The 23,414-nt window shown below is 40.8% G+C and overlaps 1 protein-coding gene across 10 annotated transcripts in view; it reads right to left on the bottom strand.

Moving 5' to 3' along the window:
- THRB (thyroid hormone receptor beta) overlaps positions 1-23,414 on the bottom strand; it is a 285,137-nt gene that overhangs the window by 96,619 nt on the left and 165,104 nt on the right. Inside the window, exon 3 of one of the 10 annotated variants that reach the window (XM_050938478.1) lies at positions 18,750-18,809. The exons of the other annotated variants lie outside the window; for them this stretch is intronic. The gene's annotated coding sequence lies outside the window, so the exon portion shown is untranslated. The remainder of the gene's footprint in view (positions 1-18,749; positions 18,810-23,414) is intronic. 10 annotated transcript variants of the gene reach the window in all.

The following is a 23,414-nucleotide window of genomic DNA, read 5'->3' on the forward strand; positions in this document are numbered from 1 at the left end:
ATTTGTGACAAAGGAGTACACAGGTGAAATAATTTTGATTCCTTTTTTTAAAGAGATTCTAAAATTAAACAAAGCAGATAGGAAGATATTGCACTGATTTAATGAAGTATATCATGATGCAATTCCACTGTAGGCCAGATCAGGGATACTGTCTTTGCTTAAAACCTGGAAACAGAAATTACACTTCTCTGGATTTTTGATCCAAAACTCAAATCTCAGTTTGTACCCAGATGTGACATTCTGTGGCAGGACACCACCAAAGTTGAGGGATGTTCAAATCTGTCATTCCTATTCAGAATGATTATCCAACTCCCAACCATTATATAAAATGTGTATCACTGTGAAACTGCTTTTGAAGGAAGTTACATTTCTATGTGTTTTACCACGAGCCCTTGATGAGCTAAGGATTATCTATTTCTCTCAATATTTGTTCACAGCAGATGCCATGTAAGATAACTCTGAGATGACTTCTATTGAAAAGAATCCCTCCTGGGAGAGACTAAGCACTCTTACCTGGTACTGAAGTCAAGGGAATCAAGGGATCATAGCCCCTCCCAGGAGAAGACAATTAAGGAGTGACTTGATCGAGGCAATTCTGCAAGGCATTGAGGGCTAAATTCACAAAAGGGCTTAAGTGCCAAGTGCCTAAATACTAGAATAAGGTCCCACTGGGATTCCCAAACTGCTATTCAGCTGCCTCCAAACCTTACAGGCACCTAAACTTGCTCAGCTGCTACACTGTCGTAGTAAAAGTTCCCCAGGGCCAGACTGTGCTTAGGCTCAGAGCTCCTCTGGGTGGCCTGGGTTCAGGGCTCAGCCCCAGAAGGCTGGCCAGGGATTGGGGCTCCTCCGGACTGCTCCGAGCACTGGCAGGCCAGCTGGGATTTGGGGCTGCTCCAGTGCTCTGGACGGTCTGGGCTCAGGGCTTGACCCTGGCTGTCTAGTGTTCTGGGCTGCTCCAGGCACTGGTGGGATGGCCCACAATCGGGGCTTCTCCAGGTTCCAGATGGGGTTCAGGGCTGCACTAGTGAGCTGGCTGGCGAAAGCGGAGGAGCAGAAGGGCCAGAGTGAGGGTGGGCCCTTGGACAGAGTAGGGCAGGGCAGGGGCTAGCCTCCCCGAATGGAGGGTGCACACGCCAACCATCAGGGCCGGCTCCAGGCACCAGCATTCCAAGCTGGTGCTTGGGGCGGCAGTCTGCAAGGGGCAGCAGTCCCTGTTGTTTTGCCCCCAAGCAGCACGCTGAATTGCCGCCGCGAGCGGCGAGGACAGTCCGTGCACTGTTAGGGCGGCAGGCGCGTTTCTGCAGTGGCAGCAATTCGGCAGCAGCTTCTATGTTTAGCTGTCCGCGGCGGCTTCAGCTAAACATAGAAGCTGCCGCCGAATTGCCGCCACAGCGGAAATATGCCTGCCACCCTAAGGGCACATGGACTGTCCCCGCCGGCGGTGGCGGCAATTCTGTGCGCTGCTTGGGGCAGCGAAAACTGTAGAGCCGACCCTGCCAACCATGCTTCTGAGCATGCACACTGCAGCGCCATTCTTGGCATACAGACACCCAAGCCTCAGAGCAATGCATGAACCGGGGGGAGATAGGTGTCCCTCTGCCTAACTTGCCTGTGGCAACTAATTTGGCAAGTGTATTTACACCTCCCCTACTGGATGGGGCTGCCCTAGATGAACTTAAACAAAATGGCTGTGAAAGAGGGGGAAAATGACCTCCTGCACAACTTTTAGGCCAGTAATTAGGGTACTTCCCTAATGTTGTGGGAGACCTCAGTTCATGTCCCCGAGGGCACAAAGGGATTTGAACAGGGATCCACTACCTCTCAAGTGAGTGCTCTAACCACTATGCTGTGGGATTTGGGGGTCCTGCAGTCTCTTCTGTTGAAGCTGTCCACTGTGAATAAATCATTTTTACAAAGTCATTGGGCAAAGGGGCTGGATCCTGGATCTCCCAGGTTCTCTGTGAGTGCTCTAACCTTCAGGCTACAGAATCATTCTCATGCTGTGTGCGCTCTTGCGTTCTCTGTCACCCCATGATTCTTTCATTATTTATTCACAGTGTAACTGCTTCCGTAGGAGAGACTGAGTGAGGCCAGCACCAGAAAACCCCATAACCTATCTTCCGTCAGTTCATGCATCACTCTGGAGCTCAGGCATCCAGACACCTGGCATGGGGCTGCAGTGTGCCTAAGGAACATTTACTGCAAAAATGTAGGCATTGAGCAAGTTTATGTTCCTAAAGCATTCTGGGGCAGCTAAGCAGCGATGCTCTGAATCCCAGTGGGAACTGATTCTGGGATTTAGATGCCTAAAGTGGCAGTTAGGTGCCCAAGTCCATTTGTGAATCTAGCTCATCCTCCGTTACCTCTGCATTTGGATTGATTCTGAATTGCAAACAAATCCTTTAATTTTATTTTATATATACATATATATATTTCTAGTCATGGCCCTACAGTGGTTTGACTTTAGAATGGCACTGCATTACTCAATATGTTCTAGTTTTCTTACTCCTTTCCCAAATTTCCAGTATAAGTCAGTCCTGCCACTGAATATATAATAGGTTCACTAAATCTTTGCAATATTTTGGACCATGTCATGTGTTACTGAATAAGACATACTGGCAGCCTAGACAACTGTCTATAAAAGTTACAGTGTGTTAGGATGTCTTGCCCATTTCTCAGATACTTAAGACATGAAGTCCACCACTACGTGATGTGAGTGCAAAGACTGAAAAGTAAATAAAAGAGCCTTTGTTGGTAGTGTAGTGCTAGGAAGTCAGAATAAACCTGCAAGCAGAAGGGAATGGAAGTCTTCTTTAAGTTTCCAAGAAGCTATTACAACAGATGGAAAGAGAACTATTAAATACCATAAAAATGGGTGATATTTTGCACATTATATACCTCTGTGACCTACATAAGGCTCTCTGCACCAATTAAGCCAAATTTAAGCCACGTGCAAGGGCTTACGAGTGACTTCATGGTATATACGGCTTTGTGGGGGGCCCTCTGCATTGGGGTGAATTTCATTCTCTCTATATAAACATTAGCTCTGATCCTCAAGGATTTGCTTGGTCCACCCATATGGACCCAGCAGCAGGACAGAGGCTGTTGTAACTTTTGCAATTTGTGTTGGAGGCATAGCAGGTAGGCTTTTAGAGAAGGGATATGGTAGAAAATGGAAGCGAAAAGGACCTACAGCCCTTGGAGGAATCCTGGTATGTTTCTGAATATTTTGACCTGTATAGTTTAAAATGATTCATGCACTGAGTTGTTCACTGCCCACCATAGTGCAATAGAGTTAATGTAAGGTGAATAGGAGGAGATATTTCCTTTGCTTAATTTCACCCATTACCTATACTCCCTTGTTTCTATGTGCACTCTTTGAATACTAGCAGATGTCTGATTTCAGCTCCACATTTTAGGTCAGGATTTGTTGACATGGGGATATTGACCAATAGCTTTTCTGGTTCCATTATAGCTGCTCTGGAATGGCTCCCTGTTTGGACAGTATATTCCAAATAAGTGACTATTCCAGTATAAAATCCTTTTTATTTCAGAATACAGCATTCACATAGGGAAATTATTCCAAAACAGTGAACAGGGGCAACAAACAGGGGAGTTTGTGAGGGAGCGTGAGAGGCAGATACACCTAACAAACATACTCTACACTTAGGCCAATCATTGCCTCCCAAAAAACCTGCAGGAATTAAAACAAATGCAGGCAGAAATCCAGCAGCAGAGTCAGTGGGGGCTATCCAGTTTATTGCACTGAATGCAGCATGTACAATTACTTGCCTAGTGTACAAGTGCCATATTGTGCACTTGCAAGCAACTCACGGCCTTCATAGACACAGTATAGTCCAGGAGTCGGCAACCTTTCAGAAGTGGTGTGCCGAATCTTCATTTATTCACTCTAATTTGAGGTCTTGCGTGCCAGGAATACATTTTAACGTTTTTAGAAGGTTTCTTTCTATAAGTCTATAATATATAACTAAACTATTGTTGTATGTAAAGTAAAAAAGGCTTTTAAAATGTTTAAGAAGCTTCATTTAAAATTAATTTAAAATGCAGAGCCCTCAGACTGGTGGCCAGGACCTGGGCGCGTGAGTGCCACTGAAAGTCAGCTTGCGTGCCGCCTTCGGCACCCGTGCCATAGATTGCCTACCCCTGGTATAGTCTCTTAAGGCCAGAGTGGTTGAACTAGAGGAACTAAAACAGATAGGTTCATAGAGGAGACTTTCAGGGATACAACAGACTAGTCTTATCTCAGGCTGACAGCCTCTGTGCTGTTAGGGAGGATGAAAGTCTCAGGAAAGGGGAACTGCCCAGAGGGGGGCAGGGGCAAGTGGGGCAATTTGCCCCAGGCCCTGGGCCCCACAGGGGCCCCTACGAGAATATAGTATTGCAAGTTTTTTTTATGGAAGGGGCCCCCGAAATTGCTTTGCCTCAGGCCCCCTGAATCCTCTGGGTGGCCCTGGGTGAGAAACAACCCAAGAATTGGGATCTTCCTTCCAGATGATGTCATGGTATCATCTTAAAGTGAGGATACCTCCTCAAATACACAGAGAGACCCCCCTAATCACTAGAAAGAGCAAGATAATAGTAATGGGGGGGGTTGATTATAAAAATATAGATAGTTGGCTTTGTGATGAGCAGGAGAACTGCATGGTAAATTGCCTGGGGGCAGCAAAGTCTGTGGATCTCACGAGACATCAAGACAGATCCATGTGCAATGCTGAGGACGGTACATGTTATGGTACATGTAGATACCAATGTATGGAGGGTACATGTAGATACCAATGACACAGGGACAGGTAAGACAGAGCTGCTAGAGGCCAAATGTAGGCTGCTAGGTAAGAGATTAAAATCCAAGACCTCCCTGGTAGCATTCTCGGAAATGCTTCCGGTTCCTTGAGCAGTACCAAAAAGACTGGCAAAACTGCACAATCTCAATATGTGGATGAGACGACGGTGTATGGAGGAGGAGTTTAGGTTTATTAGGGAAAGGAGGCGCCTATACGGGAAGGATGGGCTCCACCTAAACCAAAATGGAACCAGACTGTTGGCATGTAAAATTAAAAAATGTTGTAGAGGATATTTTAAACTAAGGGCTGGGGGAAAGCCGATAGGTGTTGAAGAGCGCATGATTTGGACAGAGGCATCCTTTAGGGATGAACTTATTAAAAGGAGAACTTTATATCCTGGTAAAGAGGATAGGAGAGAAGATGGTAAAGTACAGTAAGGAGCTAGTGAGGAACAGTCAAACATGAAAGTCGCATTTCAATATACTATGTGCAGGCAAGCAGCCAAATATTGACAAAATGTATAAATCCTTACATACAAATGCTAGAAGTCTAAACACTAACATGAAATAGAGTGCTAGGCTTTAAATGAGGATATTGATATAATAGGCACTGCAGAAACTTGGTGGAATGAGGATAATCAACAGCACATGGTAATACCAGAGAACAAAGTATATAGGAATGACAGAGTAGGTTGCGTTGGTGGGGGATTGGCACTATATCTGAAAGAAAGCATAGAATTAAAGAAAGTAAAAAACTGTACCACAGAATCACTATGCATAGAAACTCCATGCTTGAACAATTAGAATATAGCAGGAGGAATATACTACTGGCCACCTGACCATGATGGTGACACTGACTGTGAAATGCTCAGGGAGATTGGAGAGGCTACAAAAGCAGAAAACACAGTAACAGGGATTTCAACTATCCCCATATTGATTGGGAACATGTCACCTCAGGAAGGGAAGCAGAGATAAAGTTTCTAGACACCATAAATGACTTCCTCTTGAAGCAGCTTGTTCTGGAACCCAAAAGGAGAGAAGCAATTATTGATTTCGTCCTAAGTGGAGCAAAGGATCTGGTCCAAGAGGTGAACATTGCTTAACTGCTCGGTACTAGCGACCATAATGTAATTAAATTTAACATCCTTAAATTTAACATCCTTGTAGGGGGAAAAATCTCAAAGAAACCCACCACACTACCATTTAACTTCAAAAAAAGGAACTAAAAAATATGAGGAAGCTAGTTAAATGGAAATTAAAAGGAACAGTCACAAGGTTGTAATGCCTGCAAACTGCATGGAAACTATTAAAAATCCCTGTATTTCAGGGTCAAATTACGTTTACCACTCACCCCTGGCAAATCAAAAATAAAAAAGCAAAACATTGTCAGATGACCAACAAAATGCCACCAGGGCTAAACAGCAAAATAAAGAAGGCTGTTAGAGGCAAAAAGGCATCCTTTAAAAACTGGAAATCAAATCCTACTGAGGAAAATAAAAAGGAACAAACTCTGGCAAGTCAGGTGTAAAAATATTATAAGGCAGGCCAAGAAAGAATTTGGAGCAACTAACTAAAGACACAAGAACTAAACAGAAAAAACAATTAAGTCCATCAGAAGACGGAAGCCAGCCAAACAATCAGAAGGGCCACTGGACGACTGAAGTGCTAAAGAAGAAGGCAAGGAAGACAAGGCTGTTGCAAAGATGCAAAATTAATTCTTCGCATTGGTCTTCACTGCAAAGGATGTGGGAGAGATCCCCACACCCAAAACATACTTCTGAAGTGACAAATCTGAGGAACTGTCCCAGACTGAGGTGTCAACAGAGAAGGTTTTGAAATAAATTGATAAATTAAACAGTAATAAGTTATCTGGACTAGATAATATTCACCGAAGAGTTCCGAAGGAACTCAGATTTGAAACTGAAGAATTACTAACTGTGATGTGTAACCTATGGCTCAAATTAGCCTCTGTACCAGATGACTGAAGAGTTGCTAATGTAACACTGATTTTTTAAAAGGCTCCAGAGGCAATTCAGGCAATTATCAGCTGGTAATCCTAACTTCAGTACCATGCAAATAGTTTGAAGAACAGAATTATCAGATACATAAACACAAAATGTTGGGTAAGAGTCAACATGACTTTTGTAAAGGGAAATCATGCCTCACCAATCTATTAGAATTCTTTGACAGCGTTGTCAGGCATGTGGGGAAGGGTGAGCCAGTGGATATAGCATTCTCAGAGTTTTACAAAGCCCTTGACTAAATCTTTTACCAAAGGCTCTTTAGCAAATTTAGCAGTCATAGGATAAGAAGAAAAGTCCTCTCATGGATCATTCACTGGTTAAAAGATAGGGGGAAAAAGGGTAGGAATAAATGGTCAGTTTTCACAGCTAAGGGAGGTAAATGGAGGGGCTCCCTAAGGATCTGTATTGGGACCTGTACTGTTCAACATTCATAAATGATCTGGAAAAGAGGGTGAACAGTGAGGTGGCAAAATTCGCAGACGATACAAAATTACTCAAGATAGTTAAATTCAAAGCTTACTTCAAAGACTTACAAAGGCCTTACTAAACTGGGTGACTGGGCAACAAAATGGCATATGAAATTCAATGTTGATAAGTACAAAGTAATGCACATTAGAAAAAATAATCCCAACTGTACAGTCTAAATTAACTGTTACCACACAAGAAATATCTTGGTGTCATCGTGGACAGTTCTCTGAAAACATCCACTCAATGTGCAGTGGCAATCAAAAGTGCTTACAATGTTAGGAACCATTAAGAAACAGATAGATAATAAAAACCAGAAAATATAATAATGTCACTGTGTAAATCAATGGTATGCCCACACCTTGAACATTGCATACAGTTCTGCTCACTCCATCTCAAAAAAAGATAAATTGGAACTGGAAAACATATAGAAAAGGACAATAAAAATGATTAGGAGTATGGAAGATCTTCCATATGAGGAGAGATTAAAACACTGGCACTGTTCAACCTACAAAAAGAGATGACTAAGGGGGAGTATGACAGCAGCCTATAACATCATGACTGGTATGAAGAAAGTGAATAAGGAAGTGTTATTTACCACTTCACAAAACACAAGAAGTAGAAGTCATCTGATGGCATTAATAGGCAGAAAGTTTAAGACAAACATAAGAATGTACTTCATAATGCAAAGTCAACCTGTGGATCCCTTGTCAGGGGATATTGCGAAGGCCAAAAGTACAACTTGGTTCAAAAAAGAATTAGGCAATTTCCTGGAGGATAGGTCCATCAATGGTCAAGATGGTCAGAGACTCAGCTGCCAGAAACTGGCACTGAACAACAGGGGATGGAACTTTGGAATTTGCCTTGTTCTGTTCATTTCCTCTGAAACATCTGGTACTGGTTTCTGTCAGAGGACAGGATATTGGGCTAGATGGACCATTGGTCTTATCCATTGTGGCTGTTCTTATTTTCTTATGTAATAGCTAAATTATATTGGAATAGCTATAGTCAAATAATTGTGCTGAAGTAGCTATGATCAATTTGTCCCATGCAGACAAGGCCTTATTTAACTCTCTTCCACTTCTCATGTCCTCTCTGTCAATCATCATTTAGTCCACCTATATATGGATTTAATCATCCAAGTATGAAATGTACATACATGTCAAACTTAGGTGATTAAACTCATATCTGGGAATCTGAATAAAACTAACCTAATTTTCAAAGTTCTCAGCATCAGTTACTCTCTTGCTGAAATTAATAAGGAGGTGAAAGTATTCAGCACTTAGCTTGCTTAGCTTTGGAAAATAATTTTTCACTTGCAGGTAGAAGGTAAATATTACAATTTCATTAATGTTATGAATTTGATATGTGCTGTTCTCAAAGATAAATAAGTTTAAATTCACTCTGAAATTTATTTGATGGGAACAATCAGGATATCACAGCACGAGATTTCATTCATAGCATATAAAAGGTCCCAGTGGAAATGTACTATGCTAAATATGGACCCAGCCTCAGTAATAGCTACTCAGCTGAATGAAACTGGATAATAAACACAAGTTTCTCTCTATATTTTAACTTGGGAAATGTGTAGCTGTATTAAAATCTGAGGTTTGGTTCCTACAGTAAGGAGAGAGTGTGAACTGAAGTAATGGGCACATAACACTTAGGGTCATTATGCATGTAACCTACCCATAGAAAATTGTATCATTTGCATTATACTTTTTTGTCCAGAAAACTACTACTGATTATAATCCAGATTATTTCACTTTTATTGAAACTGCAATCTATTTGAAACGTTAAAAATAAAACTGTTCCTTTTCCAACAAGACATATTAAAAAATTGTAAATGTATTCTATAAAGTTAAATGAACACTAAAATAACACTATCAAACTTATTTATTTGTATATGTGCCTGAAATGCCCACCTGCATGAATAAATACAGGATTTGCTGAGCACAATAGTTGTGTGTATGCATTTTTTGGTGTACCCATTCACAAACCCCTTTAAGATCTGCAAACCCTGAAATACAATACAGTCTAAAGTTCTGATCCTGCAACCATTTACACAAGAGCAACTCTCCCCAGCTGAGCAATTCCAGATAACTCTACAGGACTACTCTTTTTGTGATAAAGTATCAGAGGGGTAGCCGTGTTAGTCTGGATCTGTAAAAGCAGCAAAGAATCCTGTGGCACCTTATAGACTAACAGATGTTTTGGAGCATGAGCTTTCGTGGGTGAATACCCACTTCCTCAGATCTTTCCAGAACAAGGTTCTATATAGAGAGCAGCCTTACTGTTTTGTTTTGTTTTTTAAATATTTGTAGCTCTATTTTTAAATACAATTGTCAATACAGAAAATTAACTTCTAACTTGTACCGCCAAGATCTCAACTCTGGATATAAACAAGACATTCAGGATCTGTCCTCGGTTGATTTTTTGTGCACTGATATTATAGAAGTCGTTAGATCATACCTAGGAAAAATAAAGTGAGTTCAGGGTGGCATAATAATATTTAGCTCTTCCATAGTACCCTTTATCTGAGAATCATCACATCCTTTATATAGAAGTTATATAATTAAAACCACAAACCATGAGTGGTAGGTACAGTAGTTCAGCTACAGATAAAGTTCCAACCATACACCATTGGAATGCAGCCACTTTTAGGGTGAATCATGGAAGTACATCAAATCTACACAATTTATAGCAAGAAGTAATTTAGAATGCCATATTCTATTACAATTGCAGGGGGGATTTAGTTGGGCATACTGCAATTATCTGAGTTGGCCAGTAGGATTTTAACAAACCTGTACTTACTGAAAGTTCTCTTTCACTGATTGCATATGGTCAGGCCCTAATCTTATGGAAATCTCATCCAAAGACGGCACCTTGCCTCTACATCGAGCTGGGGCATTTGGCTAGTTCTAATTCAAATGGAAGAGCGTCACCTACTCAATCCCCAGAAATCACTTCCTGCAGTACACAGAGCAGATATTCTTTGGAGGTCTTTCACTCAAGTACACATATAGCCTAGCCTATATTGTCAGAAAGGCAACTTTTATTCTTAATTTCCTTAGCTTGCCAATTTAACTTAGTCTTTTGGTGCTAGATCATCCTAGAATTGTGAAATTAATACCTATATCATACATTACCATTCTAATGCACTCCTTGCGCACCCATAAGAGTGACTTTTCTGGCTATATGCAGAATATGTTATGGCTGGTGGCAAAGGTATTACATAAAAATCCCCCCTTCCCACTATTCCTCGCCTCTTTCTCCATTGCAATAAAAAAGAAAGAGGAAAAAGCAGTTTATATGATGAAGGTAATTTTCTGAAGAGCTTATGTGGAAGAAAGAGTTCTTAGTTTGAAAAAAAAATGCATATCCAATCCTGATATGAAGTTGTAAGGTATTGCAACATATGCTGGCATAGAGCCTTTTGTTTATAAAGCGCCGCTTTTAGTAGTGTAATTGCCACTGTAGTTCTACATAAACTGATGATTTAAACTGAATTTTCATTGTAATATTTAAAGAATTTTGGCTGACTGGTAAGAAAATGGCACACAAATGCAACATTACAGCTATTCACACCCTGTTTTATTATTTGCTTCCTCATGTTAAGACATGAGCTATGATTATGTACCCAACAGCTAAACCAGAGAAACATGAAACAACTTAAGAAAGAAACATTAAAATAATAATTTGAATAAAGAATAATGTACATCTTTGAGGTGCTCAGATACATTTACTATATAGGTAAAGAAAACGAAAAATAACATCAGACATAAATCTGAGAAGTCTTATTTCAGATGGTTGTAACATACCGAGAAATGGCACATTTGAAACCTATATTATTGTCAAATTGAGAGGGGAGGTTAATAATTTGTTATTTTTTATAGTTTCATCTTTGTCTAAAGAAAGAAATTACCAAGGAATGTGCTGTTTGCAGTGTTGTTTCAGTCGAGTTGGTCCCAGGCTATTAGAGAGGCAAGGTAAGTGAGGTAATAACTTTTGTCGGATCAACTTCTGTTGGTAAGAGAGACAAGCTTTTGAACTACACCGAGCTCTTCTTCTGCTAGTGTTTGTTTTCAGAAGAACTTTCCCCTATGTTTTTTTTACAGCTACAATTTTATAAAATGATAATTTCTCAAAACATGTATTGTTCACAGTAAAAATGCCTAATGACCCATAACATTTCTGGTTCCAGACCATCACTACAAGCCATGCACATGTCTTTTTAGGATGTTTGCTCTGCTCATGACCATAGTTTGTAGAGAAGGGCTCAAACCTGTCGCAGCCCTAAAGACTATGCTCAAACATGGCGTCTGTTTGGCCAATTGTCGGTCAAAAGGTCACACTGGTACCATGTGCAACACCGTAGTGCGGTGTGCTACATTATAGTGCCATGTGCATTTTCCCGCTCTTTTCCCTGGTCACCTAAGGGTCAGGCTAGTACTGTGTGCAAAATACCAGCGTGCCGTGTGCACAGGGCTAGTGTGCCGTGTGCAAATCCTGTTTACGTGAAGGGCACCAGCTCGGAACCTGGAAGGCGAAGGAGCTAGGGACCAATCAGACGCTGACACGAGTAAGAGAGCCTTCGAATAAAACTGTATCTCGCGCCCAAATCTGCAGAACTATCCGCGGGTTAGCTGAAAGGCCTGATCACCCTTTCAGCCAGGGTCTCCTCTGGATTTAGCCGGCTCGGGTTGTGTTGATTCGCTTTCTTTTTTGGATTATTTTCCCGCCAATTCGTCATGCCCTTGGTGTCTGTACTGCTGGTCAGCTGCGCCTGGAGTATGCTGTAAATACTCTGTTTTGCCTCTTTCCTTTTTCCCTCCCTTACTTGATACCAAGCTGTGCATATAGTATATGAGAGTTGAATTGTTGTATTAATTGCTATTGTGGTTAATTGTTGTATTTTACAATATTTGGTTAATGTGCGCACAGTTTACTTAGTTTTGTGTATCTGTTCTGGTTTTTAGTGAGCAGTTGATTATAGACTGCTTGGTTTCTTGTTGTTAGATGTAAATAGACTGTTTCAAGTTCTGTGTATATTCTTGTTCTGATAGTATTGTTAGTTGGTAAAAGTGCTCCTCCCCAGCCCAAGTTGCAACTCATTCCCCATTAATAAACAACCACTTGGTTTTGAATTACAATCTGTTTTTCGTTTTGATTTTCCTCTCTCAATCAAATCCTTACTCGAACCTGCATTGGTCTCGGACAAAACCAAAACTCAGCTCCTGGAATTCTGAAGCAATTCTATTCAGAATCCAGACTCAGACATTTGTAGCTAGTTTCTATGATGGATTATTGCTAACGGGCTGATCAAAATCCCAAGTCTGAAGAGTAGCAAATTCTGGGAAAACTCAGATCAGAATGTTAGAATCCAAACCTATCTCTAATAGTAATCATAATAATACCCTTTTGTAACTTCAATTCTTTACATTTAAAACAGAAAAGCTCTGACCAAATCAAAACATAGGCATAGGAAAAAACAAGCTTCCCACACATCAAATTATTATACACAGAATTTTCCATGGGTTCACAAGGTAAATCTGAAAAGAATGAGGAGAAAGAAAGACACATAAAATAACAGAAAAACAAAATGATAGTTAAAAACATGAGCCAAGATTAATTCTTTTCTTTTTTTTTTGAAAAAAGAACAGTACTCCAATAGAAATATCACCTGGTGCAAGCCAGATACTACAATAAAAAGACGTACTATGCACCAAAAATTGCTTAGTGTTCAAACAGACATAATAAAAACTGAATAATGATCCTGAAACAGAAATTTAATCCTTAGTGGATAATCCTTAGTTTAACTGGATAGAAGCTAAAGACAAGTAGTTAAGTCCATGAGTCCGCATACAGCTCACAATACTGTAATAAATGTTTGTCTTAGATTTTATTGTTATTGCTTATGATAGATCTAGATGGAAAATTACCTCTCTTTTTTCTTTCTTTCTTTTTTTTTTTTTTTGCCAATGCATATTTTCTTCTCTGCTAAGGCCACCTGAAAGATTTCCTAATTCAAAAACTTTGTCCACTGTATAGAAGTCAGTCTAGCTTTTGGGGTTAAAATCATGGATGAAGTAGAACCTCATTTTTAAAACTAAATTATTGGTTTGACATATCATGGGAATAAGGACAAACCTTTCAATATCCAAATTATGATAGATCATATATTTTTTACAAGTTTTAATCAAAATGTGTACACTTGGGCCCATAATCTCAACAGCAGAGGTTAAACCAATGACGTAAAGGCACAGCATTAGTGTTGCCTAGTTTGCTGCTAATAGGTTATACTGAACTATACTATTGGACTTTAGCTATGTTTGGGCATTAATTCTGCTGTAAATTAAAACCACGCCATAAGTGCTGACAGCATATGGATAAGTGCTCTTTTTTCAAGTATGGATAAATCTAAACAAATGATTTTATTTTTCTGCTCTGCTTTTCAGCGTGAGTTGCCATTCTCCAGAACCAGCACATCACTAACTGCACCATAACTCATTTATACTGACCCACATCCATTGCCAGCTTCTCAGGATCTCTCATTTTGATGTCTACAGCCTCCTTTTCATGGTAGCTTAAAGATCCAGAACTCTCAGGGTAAATACATTCATGTGTTTTATATAACAAGCTTGTGTGGCACTTCAGATAGACTTTAATGAAACAGCTGAAATTCATAACTCTTCAGAACTTTTCTGAGCTGGGGGAAGGGAGCAGTTAATACAGAATTGCCTGTCTGTCTCTCTCTCCCTATCTGACCAGCTCTTGTTCTAGGACCTAGGTTGAGGAAAACCTACCAGAAGCGGGCTGGCCTTCCTTTTGGAAACAAAACCCTACCCTATAATTACATCCTGAACAAGATAAAGAGGAGAAACATACATGTAGAACTTAACCCACCGACTGGAATGGTGCCTGCAAATCAGCAACAGGAAAAAATGGAAAGAATAACTCACCATGATAAATTGTAGCCAAGGAAAGACAATTTGATAACACCTCTCAAGTCAGCAGTCTTAGGGAGCCCATATTCTCTTCTACAGTCTGTTCTCTACTCAGCCCTCCACCCCACATAGGGGAGAAAATAAGGAGGAAAAAGAAGGCAAGAGACTTCAAGGATTGTGAAATAAACAATCAGATCTCTTGTGCCAACACTGCTTTTAAAAACATTCACTAATAAAGCTCCCAGATGCCAGCAAGAGGCAGAAACACTAGCACACCGTGCTGTAACTGCTTTAATACAGTGTTAGGAGACACTTCATACCTTTCCCTTCATTGCCAAAACTCCACCCCTTTCCTCACCATGGCTGAGGCCAAACTCTGCTCTCTGTTACACCCATGCACTCCCATTAAGTCAATAGCTAAATGATGACAAAATCTTCCTTGCTGTTATTAACAGCCTTGGCCCTTTCTGAAGTTTTAGTGGCATCTCACTTCTGCCCCTTTCCCACACCTATTGTAAGGTGGACATCAATCTCCTGAATTGCTAATATGAGCTACCCCATTAGCCTGTTTTGTAAAAAACTATCAGTTAAGTGGAAACTGGAGAGTGCTGGGATAATAAGCGTTTTAATGTCTAGGCTGCTGGTTTGAAACAGCCCAGGACTGTAGGGATTGATAGTCATTGCCACCTGATGACAATTCAGTGATCAATATGAAATAAGCTGGTTGATTTAGTCCACTTCTTTAGTTCAGTTCTTAGTGGGCAGGTGTTGACCGTGCAAAAACACAACCAATTTTGGAACAAATTAGTGATCTCAGCAAAGAGGCCACAACCTGAATGAGTTTGGCAGCTTAAGGCAGTCTCTCCAGAAGAGTGGTGAAGGATAATGTGAAGGAAGATTCCCTCCAATATGAAGAACTTTGGCTACCAGAGCTAAAGGATAAAGCTATTCATTAGCTCTGTTCTTCTGTTTACCTAGAAACTCATTATTCAGCCACCCACTGACATATTTTCTGACTCACTCACTCATGTTTTCACATGAATTTAATAATCCTGAAATGTGAAAAGTCATGCAAGAGTTTTTATTAAGTGGGAATCTACATCTCCACTCACAGACTTTCTCCTCTTGCAATACAGAGGATGTGTCACCCCTCAAACCTTGAATAGCAGTAAGAAGACCAACAATGAAAAAACAGCATTGTTCCTAACTCTCAGCTGTTTCACATATTTAAACCAAATTTCCGTTTCCCTTATCCTCATGTTTATACATGTATTGTGTTACTATGATTTGTTAATGCCAGATTATAAACATCAAGGAATTTAAATATCTTCTTTATGTATAATGCATTTTCTAGATTATGTTTTGTTAATCCATCTCGTTTTGAGTCATTCTGTTGTGTTCTGACAAAGTATTTTCCCATTTGTGCCTTTAAGATACAGTATTTAATAAATGAGACGTAAAACAGATGTCACCAACCACAAAAAAGAAGATGATAAACCATTTAGAAATCAACCACACATGCTCTTAGACCAAGACGGTCACTGGCCCTAAATACAGCCATGTTGAGGAGCAAGGCGTCATCAGCTGCTCTTCTCCCACGTGCACTGCTTGTTTGGGTTGCCACTTTGGCTGTAGAGGAGGCTCTGTAGGGCTGTTACTCTGCTCCTTTGCCCATGAGTGAGTGGGTGAGTGAGAAGCAGGCAGAGTAGAGCTCTGCTGGTGGAATGGAGCAAGTAAGCTGTACCCTGTAAAGAGCTATAATAACTTCCTTTGCCCCGGGAGCAAGGGAGAACAGGGAAGGAACTGTGATTCACAGTTCTTTCCTAGAGCTGGCTGATCCCGAGGTGGTGCAGCTACATGCTGCCACTCAATTCAGGGCTAGATGTTAAATCTCCATTACAAGGTGCAATCGGTATGTTTTCGTTAAGAGCTTGATAGATAGGGACACAATTTTTTCTTTTATAAAAACTAAAATGAGAAGGCAGCTGAGTGATATATGTATATGTACCTTTCCCCTTCTCACTAATTTAGCTAATTTTATTGCCTGAATTTCTAAGAAGGCAGAGTACCTTGCCAAATGTCCTTTACTGGACTATTTTTGCATTCATCTCCCTCAAGCAGCACTGCTGTATCATGTATCAAAACAACCGCTTGTGTGGATTTGATAGCCTGCTAAAAAGTAAAGGTTACCCATAGCTACAGCAATTTGAGCCCTGACTGGAATTTACCAGCTGGTTTTCCTGGAGTACCTTTCACTTTTGAGTTTGCTATAAGGCTTTGCTCTCCTTTCCCCATGAAAAACTCCCCTATACGCTGCCACGTGAACTCCAAGTTTGAACTTCTTTCTCTACTCACATTGAGTGACCTTCCTTCTGGTGAACAGAGGTGAATAGGAGTCCTTGACTGATCCTTCCCACTGGGGCTCAGCATGGGTTTCTGAAGCAAGGCCAGCCCTGCTGTAGTAGGAGCTAGTGACCAGAGTTGAGAATTAAACCGAGGTCTCTAGCACTGAGCCTTGCCGCATGGGCACTGGCCTGTTCAGCTTCCTCCTTTTTATTGTTAATTTCACTAGATATGATTCTAACATCATATTCCTATGCTTTCCCTGTCCCCCCCACCATTAACCTGTTATCTCCCTGTTTCATCACTTTTGTTTATTGCCCCTTAGCAAGTTTCCTGAGACTCACTTAACTCGAGTATCTAGTAACTCAGCTGTCACCTTTCCTGACCACTTAGCACCATTTAAAGCAAGTTACAGTGCGCACAGCATTTAATTCTCTTCTTCTTGTCCAAGATCTCAGAGGCATGACAAAGTTACCACCCATTTGTTCTTAGATTTTGTTTTAATCAAAAACTGCCAAAAGCAGTTTTTCCTGCAGTGACACGGAGGGCTGGTCTACACTAGGGGGGGAAATCGATATAAGATACGCAACTTCAGCTACCGCCGTTCACATTGGTGGAGTTCCGGAGTCGACAGAAGCTCGTTCGGGGATCAATATATCGCGTCTAGATGAGACACGATATATCGATCCCCGAGAAATTGATTGCTACCCACTGATACGGCCGGTAGTGAAGACGTACCCCAAGCTAAGCAAGCAATACTCCTGCCTTCTCTTGATGATGTTAGCAAGTCTATGGGAGGCTGTTAAACTCTGAAATTCAGGGCTGGGCCAGGAACATTTAGAAGAGTGCCAAAATAGCTGAAAGAACTGACTTGCTCAAGAAATTAAAGCCCTTCTGACTATCTTCCAGAATTCTGGTGAAGAAAAGGGAGGAAATGAGAGAGACTCAAGAAAAATGGACAGAAACCCAGCTTGAAGGTTTAAGCCAGAATGGTTTCTGGACAAACAGAAAGGTTGGCGAGTAAACAAATGAAGGCTTTATTACAGCATTATAAATACTACATGAAAAATGTCAAGCCATTTAGATTTCAAGCACCAAGATAGGATTTACTCTAGAAACAGAATTGTGTTGGTTGATATCTCTTCAAACATTTCAGCTGAACATCAAAACTTCAGGAAAACTTTATTAAGTGAGAATACAAGGAGCTGTTGACAACTACAATAGTCAAACATTTAATCAAATGGCAGAGAAACTGTGTTCATAAATTGTCCTTCCCTTCTTTTTGCCCCTCCTCCCCCAATATTAAAGGGAGAAGAGGGGTCCAAGTTCTTAACCAACTCATCTTTCAGAAATGTTTGAAAGTAAAATATAAGCTGACACCTGAAAGTCATACAGTTTTGCTAATCATTGTCCTCTATGTTTTTTAAATGGGTAAGTAAAATAGATCCTGAGCTGTAATCTAACCCCATTGTTCCTCTCTGGCACAGAGAAAAAAGTAAGAAAGCACACAGAGCTTCCTAGCTGAGGATTTACAGTACAGTAAGGCTCCTTTGCACCACTCTGGCAAGATAAAGGAGTCTTGGGTTTTAGCCCACAAAAGCTTATGCCCAAATAAATTTGTTAGTCTCTAAGGTGCCACAAGGACTCCTCGTTCTTTTTAATTGACTAAGAATATGAACAATTAACTGACAACGGGAACATTAGCAGCCTGCCTGCTTGGCTGTTACATTTCTGCTCTGCCTGAGTCTGCTTCACACAGCCCTGCGCCTCCAAGCCCAGGATACCACAACAGCAAGCAAGATGGACAGAGTGAGTCTCTCTCACTCATTGGTAACATAGGCATGTGCCCAGCCCCACCTGCTTAATGTCTCTCCATGGAGGCGCATGCTCACCCAGCCTCCCTCCTCCCCTCTGCAGCGATCTGCTCTCTGCTGCCGACTACTCCCAGCAGCCGTGTCCAGGCTGCCCAGGAAGGGGTGTGTATTCCCCACAGATTTCTTTATTCCCCCATTTTTGTGCGAGGCAGCCAAGAAATCTGCAGAAGGTATGAATTCTGTGCCCCTACAGGAGTAAATGAAATGGAGGCTGTATGGGTTAGAGGATTGTGAACATCTTATTCCTCCTGCAGGAGGAATGTCCTATGTCCCCCATGCAAAGCCCACTTACCCTGCCTTTGATGAGGGGAGGTGACTATCACACCCAAGGAGTAGTGCTGGGGGTCACTCACTATAAAACATCAAGCAAAAAGAGTCTTTGTGTAGAGTGTTAGAAACATTCTGAGCTTCAGCCTAGAATTTCTGAATATCTTCATTTTTAACAATGAAACATTAAAGATTGCCTCCTGTCTCCTGAATCTTCCTGCAGCCCAGGACACTCTAATTTCTCTTCCCTAACAGCTAAAAATAAACAAACAGACACCCTAAGCTATTCTTCCTGCTCATGTCCTCCCGCCACCCAGAGACATACCTACAAGACAGGAAAGCTTTCCACAATATCAAAAATAGAAAAAAAAAAGTCAAGAAAAACCTCAAAACACAGAATTTAAAAAGTAATAACTTCCTTTTGGTTAAATATAGAAAAGCTAGTTTGAAGTTTAAAGAATCTGCAAGAATCAGCAAAACATGAATTACAAAATTCTTGTAGAACTCTTGGTCCTATAAATCACAGTTATGAGATCTGTTTACCGCATACTGGGTATAACTGGAATGAAACAATGGTTTCATATTCTGAAATTACATACAAATAACAAATAAAAACAAATGTAGAAGATATGCTAGCATTATTCTAGCTGTAGATATTGTTATTTAAAGCTACGGGTCCATTACAGGCTATATGCTGTCCAGTAAACAGTTTAAACAGTCCATGTAATCATATGAAAGTAGAAGCCATCAGCAAAATGCTGCTTGGCAAGGGGTAGCTTAAACACTGATGCTGCAATATTATTTTGCTTTTTCTATATCAGGAATGAAACTATACTCAAACTAAACATATGATCATAGTTAGATAAATGTCAGTCATTATTTAGTATTGTTAATCTAAGGACTTTTTAGCATTCAACAAACTATGGGTCTAATCCTAAAAGCTTTACTCACATATGTAATCCTTTCTCACTCATATATAGAGCTAGGTAAAGAACTGATTTTTGGTTTGCTGGCAATTCTAATAAATAGATGAAAAAATTGGTTTGACCCAAACCGAATCAGAAAAATTAAAATGTCAGTGAATTGAAAGAGGTGACAAAAGTTTTGTTTCGGGTCAAATTAAGCAACCCAAAATGAACTGTTTAATTTTGTTTCCTGGCACGTTTTAACATAAAAGCAAAAGAAACAAAAGGCTAGATTCCCAAAATGGCTGGAGGAAAAGGAGATGATGGTGTTAGTGCTGCTTCCTAGCTATAGGCTATTCTGAGGCTGGGCTCTCTCAATCTTTCTTGTTGAAGCTGTGCCATATCATATAAATACTTGAATGGTCATGGGACCAGAGAGAGTGAAAATGACTCTATAATCCAGTGGCTAGGGTACCCCAGCAGAGGGGAAAATTGAACATGTGTCTCCCACAGCCCAGGAGAGTACCCTCATCACCGGGATAAAGGTTATAAGACTGATGGCAGCACTACCACTGTCTTCTACTCCAGCCATTTTGTGAATGGCACATAAACCCTGGAAAAAAATATATTGGCCAAAACAATTAGTTGAATTTGTGACTAGTTTCAGGTTGACTGAAGCTTCATTTTTCAGTGAATAAACCATTTGTCCAAAAAATTTCACTCAGCAATACTCACAAATCTCATTGGGTTCAAATAGACTTCTTAAATGAGCATGGATAACTCACAGAGGGTAATTGTTGCAGGATGGGAGTCTATGTTTCTGGCTACAACTGGAAGTGGAAAAACTAAAGTACACAGACAAAGCTATTTCTGCCACGACTGGAACCAAGGATTACTGGAAATCAAATAAGACCATTCTCAAAAGATTTCCATCCCAACTTTTAGCTAAACCAAAGGACAGTTGAACAAGCATCCAAAATGCTTGGATGCTTATGCTGGACTGTTGACCTTTGGCTGCCATTAGTTATAACATGGAACCAATGCATACACCTATTTCCAGTAATTTACTATTACTTTGCACTTATATACAGCCTTCTATCCAAGGATCACAGAATGCTTTACAATCTTTAGTAAATTTAGCATCAATATACGTACACACTTCTAAGATTAGTATTATTTTACATCTGAGAATATTCATGCAATGGGACTACTTGGTTATGTGTTTGCAGGGTTGATCCCTCAGTGACTGGAGTTTGTAAAATCAGGTAGAGTTGAGATTAGAACTCAGGTCTCCTAATTCCTAGTTTTATACCTTAATCCTGTCAGTCTCCCTGACAATAGCACACAAAGTATAACCCTAATAAACAGGATGCACGGGGAAAAATTCTACAGATAAAAGTTTTGGGGTGGGGGGGCAGAGATGTTTAAAATTATTTGTTTATTTCTACTTGTTTGTAGCACAAATCAATAGGAAAGATGATGCAATGGAATTGGCAAATGAAAAGAGCTTCTGGTTCTGCCTTACATCTGGGTCTTAACATGCTTTGACAGAGGCAGCTACGTGGTCCAGTGGTCTGAGCATGGGCTGTCAGCCAGGAATCCTTGAGTGAGCTTTCATCTCAGCTCTGCCACTGACTACCAATGAGGCCTTGGGCAAATCATATAAGCAAACTGAGGCAGGGAAGTTATCTGTCAACTAAGGTCAATAAAACCTTCCTCAAGTGGCTATTGTGAGGATTCATTAATATTTCTACAGTCCTTGGAAAATAAGAAGCACTATTTGTTGGGGCTAGCTCTGCAAACATCCATTCAAAGTGCAGCATCAGTTGAAAAAGCAAATAGAATGTGGGGAATCATTAAGAAAGAGATAGATCAGTGGTTCTCAAACTGTGGGTCAGGACCCCAAAGTGAGTCGTGGTCCTGTTCTAATGGGATTGCCAGGGCTGGTGTTAGACTTGCTGGGGCCCAGGGCTGAAGCCGAAGTTTGAGCCCCACTGCCCAGGGCTGAAGCTGAAGCCCAAAGGCTTCATCCCCGGGTGGCAGGGCTCAGATTACAGCCCCTCTGCCCTGAGTTTAAGCCCTCAAGCTTCAGCTTCGCCCCACCCCCAACCCAGGAGGGCAGGGCTTGGGCTTTGGCCCTCCTGCCTGGAGCAGCAGGTCTCAGGCTTTGGCCCCCTTCCTGGGGTCATGTAGTAACTTTTGTTGTCAGAAGGGGGTTGCGGTGCAAGGGTGTTTGAGAAATGTTGGGATAGATAATAAGACAGAAAATATTGTATTGCCTGTATATAAATCCATGGTATGCCAACATCTTGAATACTATATGCAGAGGTGATCGCCCCACCCCCATCTCATAAAAGATATATTGGAATTGGAAAAGGTTCAGAAAAGGGCAACAAAAATGATTAGGCGTATGGAATGGCTGCCATATGAGGAGAGATTAATAATACTGGGACTTTTCAGCTCAGAAAAAAGATGACTAAGGGGGGATATGCTAGAGGTCTATAAAATCATGACTGGTGTGGAAAAAGCAAATAAGGAAGTGTTATTTACTCTCTCTTTCTCATAACACAAGAACTAGGGGTTACCAAATGAAATTAATAGGCAGCAGGTTTAAAAACAAACAAAAGGAAGTATTTCTTCACACAATGCACAGTCCGTGAAACTCCTCAGCCTGGGAGAGGGCTTGGCAGGCTGGGCACAGGAGTACAGTATAAAGGGAGCCCAGGCTGATGGGTCAGGAGGCTCAGTCATTCTCTAGTTCCAGGCAGCATCCTGTGGAGGGACCCCATCACATCATCTATTGCTGCATTGTCTGCAAAGTGTCTGTTAGTGCATCAGTGAAACAGGGTTATTTCTCTCCCTTAACTTCTGCTGACAGATTTAGGAATTTTTATGATTCATTCTTTTTGAGAGAGCATAGTACTTGCCTGAACTAAGCATACTTCTCCCCTATACTGAAGATACTGCAACTCTTACTGCCCAAGTGGTCTCACAGAAGTCAAAGTGACTCTCACGTGACTAATTACTACTCACATGAGCAAAAGTTGTAGGATTAGTTTCTTAAATAGGAAAAGTACTCTTATGCTTTTGTCAAGTGATACTGTTTATGGCTATGCACCTTTACTTGTGTGTTTAGACATAGGGCATGCCTTTTTATTTTTTTTTAAACAGAATGTTAGAGGAAGATTTTTATCATCTTAAATGGACTAAATTTACAACACATTTAGTACAAAATTAAAAGCACATGTTAAATTTGAGTGTGTCATCTCCACTGGGCCATTTTCTGTGAGCAAGGCATTTGCCTATTAGTCTAAGGAATTCCCTAATCCTCTGACAGAAAGACTTGTAGTGAGGCAGTAAAGTAATACAGCAATGAACAAAGCCCGACCCTGGTTTTTGATGTGCAATTCTTGGTGTGTCATGTGCATTATTACATGCTTAAAAAAACCTGCCACAAAATAATTCAACATTTCATGCCCTGCACTGAATGTTACACACAAAACCAAGTGAGTAAATTCTGCTCTGTCCTGGGACAAGACTGGAGGGTGGGGGGAATGGGGAGTAAGGAAGTGGAAAAGGTCTCCTGTTTACACAAGCAGGACAAAACCCCTCCATAGCACTCAAGTAATCCCAAAGAGAGATAGCTGGCTAATATGCTAACTTGCATATCATCAGCTAAGGGATGTGTAATCACTCCCGCCTGCTTCCTCCCCAAGCAAGGTTGTGTATATTCTGCCATCAGTAACAGCACCAGCTAGCAGTAGTGGAGAAGCATGTTGTTCTGC

Source organism: Gopherus flavomarginatus, chromosome 2 (genome assembly GCF_025201925.1).
Source record: "Gopherus flavomarginatus isolate rGopFla2 chromosome 2, rGopFla2.mat.asm, whole genome shotgun sequence".
Taxonomy (NCBI): domain Eukaryota; kingdom Metazoa; phylum Chordata; order Testudines; family Testudinidae; genus Gopherus; species Gopherus flavomarginatus.